This window comes from Salmo salar, unplaced genomic scaffold (assembly GCF_905237065.1).
Source record: "Salmo salar unplaced genomic scaffold, Ssal_v3.1, whole genome shotgun sequence".
NCBI lineage: Eukaryota > Metazoa > Chordata > Actinopteri > Salmoniformes > Salmonidae > Salmo > Salmo salar.
In genome coordinates this window covers 190,445-199,288 of record NW_025548602.1, presented here as the reverse complement: position 1 = coordinate 199,288, position 8,844 = coordinate 190,445, and the positions used below count along the sequence as shown (strand labels likewise).

Below are 8,844 nucleotides of genomic sequence, written 5' to 3'. Positions count from 1 at the left end.
CCATAGTCTCTTGCATATTGCTTATTTTCTTTATGTAGTCAGATCAATATTTTAATATGCCAATTGCTTAGTCTCATTACGAGTCACGTGAGGTATTTATATAGTATCATACATGATAAATATTTCTGTCCCCTACAACTCAACTCCCATTTTCACAACACTGATGGAAGTACCACCAAAGGGTATCCCACTAGTGGAAACACCACAGGTGTTGGGTTGGGTTCACCTCCAGTGTGTGCAGGTATTGGCACAGTTGGTCTGGGGCATCTCCTGTAGACAGCGGAGCAGCTCTGTGGATCTCGACTGGTTCCTCGACTTCGCACTATGTGACCCATGATGGTGGCTGGACTCTGGAACAACACCTGGGGGAAAACAACAGGACGAACCATGTAGTCATCGTAATGTAGTACACTGGCTGACAGGGTTCTAACCCAGGTCTCCTGTGTTCCCAGATTAGCCTGCTGAGCCAAACACCTAGGGGGGCCTCAAGCAAGGTTAGCATGGTGACCAAATGGTTCACAAACATTGGCACATTCTAAGATCCCATGACAGTATCGGTAATGTGTTTTCGGACCCTCCCTTGGCCGTTATTCTCGGGGCAGAAATCTCAGAGATCAATTGGTAAACTCTGATTTACCACCCCAAGATATTCTTGCACATCGTCTATTTGCGCCCTACTGGATGGAAAACTACAACTGTAATGGCTGTACTCAATGCAATGGCACTTATAAATGTAGATCCTTTAAACACCCCCAAACAGGGAAACAGATCCCAATCAAAGGGTGTTATCACATGCTCCACTAAGGCAGTTATTTATCTTATAACTTGTCCTTGTGGTAAAAATGATGTGGGTAAAAAAAAGCGTCAATTAAAAGTACAAATCTCGAGCATCGTAGCACCATTAGGTGCAAAACTTGACTTACCCAGTTGCAGCCCACTTTTGGAAGCAAACCACTCCATTTCGTCCCTACGTTATATTGGCATCGAACACGCCAGCCTCCCTAGGAGAGAGGGGTGACCTCGACAATTTATTGTTAAAACGAGAGGCTGCCTGGATCTTTAATTTAAAGACCCTTGCCCTTTCGGTCTCAACATAGACTTTGATCTGAAGCCATTCTTGTGATTATTATGATTTTGCTATTGTAAAAGTGTGTAGGCTTATAGAGCCAAATTGTATCTATGATCGTACGCTATCCATTTATGTTTTTTGTATACTATTTTAATATATGATAATTAACCAATGATATCAGGCCACACCCGGCCATGATTACAGACACCTGTGTGTGTCCTTTGACATGATATAAACGAAGTCATCCTGCAGTGTTTGTCATTACACCCTGATGAAGACAGCTTGTCTGTCCAAACGTTGGTTATTACATTATACATCTGAGCTCCTAGAGTGTGCGGCTCTCCTTTAATTTTTCAAGTGTTCTACTTGCTAGCCAGCACCTCGCCTAAATAGGTGTGCGTTCCTATCACCTCTAGATTAGCATGGTGACTGAACCATCTCCCAAGCCCAGGGCCTCGAGGGTTAGCATGGTCACCAAACCATCTCCCAAGCCCAGGGCCTCAAGGAAGGTTAGCATGGTGACCAAACCATCTCCCAAGCCCAGGGCTTCAAGGAAGGTTAGCATGGTGACTAAACCATCTCCCAAGCCTAGGGCCTCAAGCAAGGTTAGCATGGTGACCAAACCATCTCCCAAGCTAAGGCCTCAAGGAAGGTTAGCATGGTGACCAAAACCATCTCTCCCAAGCCCAGGGCCTCAAGGAAGGTTAGCATGGTGACCAAACCATCTCCCAAGCCTAGGGCCTCAAGCAAGGTTAGCATGGTGACCGACCCATCTCCCAAGCCCTCAAGGAAGGCTAGCATGGTGCCCGACCCATCTCCCAAGCCCAGGGCCTCAAGGAAGGTTAGCATGGTGACCGAACCATCTCCCAAGCCCAGGGCCTCAAGGAAGGTTAGCATGGTGACTGAACCATCTCCCAAGCCTGGGGCCTCAAGGAAGGTTAGCATGGTGACCAAACCATCTCCCTTACATTTTCCGCATAAACCATTAAGTACATTGATATGCAAGACAAAGGGGTGGTATCTCTGACAGTATACCTGGCCAAACACCATGAAGAAGCCTTCTTGTTGGATGATGATTCTGTCTCCAGTGGAAGAGATGGCTTCCCCTTGATGCAAGGCAACTGTCCAAGGAATCACCGTCACATTTTCTGGGGAAGAAAAATAACATAAGTCGCAAATTGTTTTGGGGGAGCCCCATCTGGGATATGAACCAGCCGACTAACAACCCACCACAATTAGCTGTTGCACCAAGAGATCCTAACTCCTTGGTGAGGTTGTTTGTTGTTTTGTTAAGGTTGTTAGAACACGCCTAGCTTGTGATGGAGATTGAACCAAAAATTAAAATGAGTAAAGTATTTACCTCTAACAAATGGCTGTTCCTTTGTGTTGGCTGACAGCTGCAGAAACGACTGCTGAACTACTGACAGAAAAGTTAGTGAGATATTTAAGGTGGCATAAAAACATGAACTGTCCTCAAAGACCTAAATGCTCAATGACACTAACTCATACCTACTGTACCTCCACTACAGCCTGCCTGCTCCCATTTCATTCTCAGAGAGGATGCTGTTGGTGAACACAGAGTCTGAGAGTCTTTCTCTGTCTGTCTCTGTTGCTGTGAATTTAGGGAAGCTGCTTGCTTTGATCTCTGACAGGAAACAGAAGGCAAATAAAAGTATCTCCCTTTACATACAGGGGGGTCAGGGTAGCCTAGTGGTTAGAGTGTTGGGCTAGTAACCGAAAAGTTGCAAGTTCGAATCCCCAAGCTGACATGGTACAAATCTGTTGTTCTGCTCCTGAACAAGGCAGTTAACCCGCTGTTCCTAGGCCGTCATTGAAAATAAGAATTTGTTCTTAACCTACTTGCCTAGTTAAATAAAGGTCAAATTAAACATGTCCTCCTCAGAACATAAGACAATGCAATAAACATTATGCTCCTTAGAGCTTTTAAACAATAGTGGAGTAAATTATCTCTATGTTATCCACACGTTAGTCTTGTGCAAGCTATCCTTAGAACATAAACCTGTGTAGTAACTGCTACCTATATACACAATTTAAAAATCACATACCTCCCATGTTCTGGACATACCAGTGATCATCCTGTCAGTGGATTCTTTAGAATGTGGCATTAGGTTTGAAATATCTCCTCTGAGTTTGTTAATATCATCTTGTAGAACTGTTACTTTGTATACAAGGAAGAAGCTAAAAAATACAGTTAATGTTGATACAAATAGTAAAACACCGTACAGCATGGTCAGGCATAGAGATATGTCCTCACAACACACTGACAGGGTGTTGTCACACTTCAATAATGGCCACACTTCCCAATGGAACTCTATTCCCTTTTTAGCGCACTACTTTTGCTCAGGGCCTATAGGCATTTGGGATGCACCCATAACATTTTCTTGACCCCGGAAGTTTAGAATGTGTTTCCGTTTCAGAATCAAAACATAAATGAGGAAGTATTTTTTTAAAGACAGCCACTGTTATTGTTTCTGTAGAATTGGCTTTGGTGGAAAGGGTGCATTAGGGGAGGCAGCCTGTACAACCTGTTTAGAGTGAGTTCAGATTAGGGCAGACAGCAGAGTGAGTTCCGATTAGGGCAGACAGCAGAGTGACTTCAGATTAGGGGAAGACAGCAGAGTGAGTTCAGATTAGGGCAGACAGCAGAGTGAGTTCAGATTAGGGCAGACAGCAGAGTGAGTTTGCAGTTGATTGTGAAACTCCCAGACTCACATACTGTGCATTCAGAAAGTATTCAGACCCATTCCCTTTTCCACATTTTGCAGCTTTATTCTAAAATGGATTAAATAATAAATAATCCTCATCAATCTTCACACAACACCCCATAATGACAACGAGTCGACAGATTTTTAGAAATATAGAAATATCTTATTTACATAAGTATTCAGACCCTTTGCTAACCTCTATCAATCAATACCACAGGCTGGGAGAATTCAGGCACCATACAAATGTTATAAAACAGTATGTGTCAGCGCAGTATCCTTCCTGTTTATAAAAACGTGTTTATCTTTCAGATTAGAGAACCAAGACTACAGTAAATAAAAATATTTGACTGGCTAGAACCAGAACTGTCTAAAATGGCCTCCTGTCTTCATCAGGGGGCTCGGGAAAGCATTATTAAACTAAAAATGGCCTCCTGTCTTTATCAGCGGGCTCAGGAAAGCATTATTAAACTAAAATGGCCTCCTGTCTTTATCAGTGGGCTCAGGAAAGCATTATTAAACTAAATGGCCTCCTGTCTTTATCAGGGGCTCAGGAAAGCATTATTAAACGAAAATGGCCTCCTGTCTTCATCAGAGGGCTCAGGAAAGCATTATTTAACTAAAATGGCCATCTGTCTTTATCAGGGGGGCTCAGGAAAGCATTATTAAACTAAAATGGCCACCTGTCTTAATCAGCGGGCTCAGGAAAGCATTATTTTGGGAAAGGTGAAAGTAATCAACTGGTCTTCAGCACTATGATGATCTGAATCAGGTGTTTCACGGTGGAGCGGGGACAACGATCTGCTGTAGTACTGTAGTAGTACGATCTGAATCAGGTGTTTCACGACAGAGCGGGGACAACGATCTGATGTAGTACTGTAGTACTACGATCTGAATCAGGTGTTTCACGGCAGAGTGGGGACAACGATCTGCTGTAGTACTGTAGTAGTATGTACAGTCATGGTCCTGATTCCGACCGGAGTTAAGAGCGTGAAAATGGAATGTTATTCCCTTTTTATGCAATTTTCTCTTTATGCATATTCTGACCTTGAACGCAAGCATGAGAACAGCATACTATTTACACTGCTATTCATTCAGGGTAGAGATCAAATCAATGAAGGTGTGGTGAAGGAGATGGTTGTGGACTACAGGAAAAGGAGGACCGAGCACACCCCCATTCTCATCGATGGGGCTGTAGTGGAGCAGGTTGAGAGCTTCAAGTTCCTTGGTGTTCACATCACCAACAAACAAACATGGTTCAAGCACACCGAGACAGTCGTGAAGAGGGCACGACAAAACCTATTTCCCTTTAGGAGACTGAAAAGATTTGGCGTGGATCTCCAGATCCTCAAAAAGTTCTACAGCTGCAACATCGAGAGCATCCTGACGGGTTGCATCACTGCCTAGTATGGCAACTGCTCGGCCTCCGACCTCAAGACACTACAAAGGGTAATGTGTACAGCCCAGTACATCACTGGGGCTAAGCTTCCTGCCATCCAGGACCTCTATACCAGGCGGTGTCAGAAGAAGGCCCTAAAAATTGTCAAAGACTCCGGCCACACAAGTCATGGACTGTTCTCTCTGCTACCGCACGGCAAGTGGTACCGGAGCGCCAAGTCTAGGTCCAAGAGGCTTCTAAACAGCTTCTACCCCCAAGCCATAAGACTCCTGAACATCTAATCAAATGGCTACCCAGACTATTTCCATAATAGTTTAAAAAATGTCTGTTGCAAAACGTTTTGGTACGGAAGGCACTAATGAATATGACCCTGGTGTGATTGATTGTACTACATAGTAGTGTCCAGTAGTGGGAGTCTCCCCAGCCGGACGCTCCACAGGAACCTAGTGTGATTGGTCATGGAGCGCCAGAAAGGAGGTGTGATTGGTCAGGGAGCCCCAGGCAGTGGTGCCGTATTGGTCATACCCCAGGAAGGTAGTATGATTGGTCATGCTGATCAGCGTGTCATCATAGACCATCCTGATGGAGATCCTTTGTCCCGCCCTCAGCAGGCTGACGTGTAACATGTGTTGAACTTCCTCTGACCTGTCTCGATGCTGCAGGTACAACGCAGGAAGGGGCTGGAGTCTACCATCACCTCGTAGCTGGCAATGTCCGTGAAGTTGAGATAGTACACCTGGTGAACAGAGGGAGGAGAAGGAGAGAGAGAAGATGAACACAACTGGCAGAGGTAGGGGTAGAGGAGGAAGAGGAGAGGAGAGGGTCAGGGGAAGTGGAGATAGTACACCTGGGGAACAGAGGGAGGAGAAGGAGAGAGAAAAGTCCAAAAAGTTTACTCAAGTTTGCCAAAAAAGCACCTGGATGATCATCAAGACTCTTGGAATAATGTTCTATGGACAGATGAGTCAAAAGTATAACTTTTTGGATGAGATGGGTCCCATTATGCCTGGCGAAAACCAAACACTTCATACCACAGTAAGAACCTTATGCCAATGGACAAGCATGGTGGTGGTAGTGTGATGGTTTGGGGATGCTTTTCTAGAAGGAACCATAAATTCTGCTCTGTATCAGAGAATTCTACAGGAGAATATCAGGTCATCCGTCTGTGAACTGAAGCTGAACCACCGCTGGGCCATGCAGCAAGACAATTATCCAAAATACACAATCAAGTCAACATGAAAATGGTTAAAAAGCAACACATTTTAGCCTCCTGGGTGGCGCAGTGGTCTAAGGCAGTGCTAGCTGTGACACCAGAGACTCTGGCTGCGACCGGGAGGCCCATGGGGCGGTGCACAATTGGCCCAGTGTTGTCTGGGTTAGGGAGTGTTTGGCCGGCAGGGGATATCCTTGTCTCATCGCGCACTAGCGACTCCTGTGGCGGGCCGGGCGCAGTGCACGCTGACCAGGTCGCCAGGTGTACAGTGTTTCCTCTGACACATTGGTGCGGCTGGCTTCTGGGTTAAGTGGGGCACTGTGTCAAGAAGCAGTGCAGCTTGGTTGGGTTGTGTTTCGGAGGACGCATGGCTCTCAACCTTCGCCTCTCCCGAGTCCGTATGGGAGTTGCAGCGATGAGACAAGACAGTAATTACTAACAAGACAGTAACTACTAACAATTGGATACGATGAAATTGGGGATAAAAAGCGGGTAAAAATAAATAAATAAAAAATGCAACACATTTGAGGTTTTGTAGTGGCCTAGTCAAAGTCTAGACTTAATCCCAAGTGAGATGTTGTGGCAGGACTTGAAACGACCAGTTCATGCTAGACAACTGAGAGACTGATCAACAACTACAGGAAGTGTTTGGTTTGAGTCATTGAAGCTAAAGGTGAAACAACCAGTTATTGAGTCTAAGGGGCAAAACTTTTTCACACAGGGGAATTGGGTGTTGCATAATTTTGCGAATTAAATAAATAAAATAAGTATCTGTGTTTCTGTTTTTCTGTGTGTGTTTGTGTGTCTATTTATCTGTGTGTTTGTGTGTCTGTGTCTGTCCCCTGGGGCTGTGGAGTAGCCATCCGGCTGTCTGTGAATACTGCTGCTGTCCCCTGAGGCTGTGGGGGGTCTGGTAGGGTGGCCATCCGGCTGTCTGTGAATACTGCTGCTGTCCTCTGGGGCTGTGGGGGGTCTGGTGGGGTGGCCATCCGGCTGTCTGTGAATACTGCTGCTGTCCCCTGGGGCTGGAAGGGTGGCCATTAGGCTGTCTGTGAATACTGCTGCTGTCCCCTGGGGCTGTGGGGGTCTGGTGGGGTGGCCATCCGGCTGTCTGTGAATACCGCTGCTGTCCCCTGTGGCTGTGTGTGTGTGTGTGTGTGGGGGGGGGTCTGGTAGGGTGGCCATCCGGCTGTCTGTGAATACTGCTGCTGTCCCCTGGGGCTGGAAGGGTGGCCATTAGGCTGTCTGTGAATACTGCTGCTGTCCCCCTCAAGCTGCATACTAGACCCTATTCCAACTAAACTACTGAAAGAGCTGCTTTCTGTGTTTGGCCCTCCTATGTTGAACATAATAAACGGCTCTCTATCCACCGGATGTGTACCAAACTCACTAAAAGAGGCAGTAATAAAGTCTGTCCTGAATAAGCCAAATCTTGACCCAGAAATGATAAAAAACTATCGGCCTATATCGAATCTTCCATTCCTCTCAAACATTTTTGAAAAAGCTGTTGCACAGCAACTCACTGCCTTCCTGAAGACAAACAATGTATACGAACACTTCAGTCTGGTTTTAGACCCCATCATAGCACTGAGACTGCACTTGTGAAGGTGGTAAATGACCTTTTAATGACGTCAGACCGAGGTTCTGCGTCTGTCCTCGTGCTCCTAGATCTTAGTGCTGCTTTTGATACCATTGATCACCACATTCTTTTGGAGAGATTGGAAACCCAAATTGGTCTACATGGACAAGTTCTGGCCTGGTTTAGGTCTTATCTGTCGGAAAGATATCAGTTTGTCTCTGTGAATGGTTTGTCCTCTGACAAATCAACTGTAAATTTCAGTGTTCCTCAAGGTTCCGTTTTAGGACCACTATTGTTTTCACTATATATTTTACCTCTTGGGGATGTCATTCGAAAACATAATGTTAAATTTCACTGCTATGCGGATGACACACAGCTGTACATTTCAATGAAACATGGTGAAGCCCCAAAATTGCCCTCGCTAGAAGCCTGTGTCTCAGACATAAGGAAGTGGATGGCTGCAAACTTTCTACTCTTAAACTCGGACAAAACAGAGATGCTTGTTCTGGGTCCCAAGAAACAAAGAGATCTTCTGTTGAATCTGACAATTAATCTGGATGGTTGTACAGTCGTCTCAAATAAAACTGTGAAGGACCTCGGCGTTACTCTGGACCCTGATCTCGCTTTTGAAGAACATATCAAGACTGTTTCAAGGACAGCTTTTTTCCATCTACGTAACATTGCAAAAATCAGAAACTTTCTGTCCAAAAATGATGCAGAAAAATTTATCCATGCTTTTGTTACTTCTAGGTTGGACTACTGCAATGCTCTACTTTCCGGCTACCCAGATAAAGCACTAAATAAACTTCAGTTAGTGCTAAATACGGCTGCTAGAATCCTGACTAGAACCAAAAAATTTGA

The 8,844-nt window shown here is 45.2% G+C and overlaps 1 long non-coding RNA gene across 2 annotated transcripts; it reads right to left on the bottom strand.

Moving 5' to 3' along the window:
* Positions 1–2,425: 2,425 nt before the first annotated feature.
* LOC123733161 (uncharacterized) lies at positions 2,426–3,396 on the bottom strand. Of its 2 annotated transcripts, none has more exons than XR_006763633.1 (3): positions 3,136–3,396; positions 2,579–2,714; positions 2,426–2,486 (listed from the first exon to the last, which is right to left on the bottom strand). It is a non-coding gene; the product is annotated as an uncharacterized lncRNA (long non-coding RNA). The 2 variants fall into 2 exon arrangements; XR_006763634.1 differs by having other exon boundaries at positions 2,588–2,714.
* Between the last annotated feature and the right edge of the window lie 5,448 nt (positions 3,397–8,844).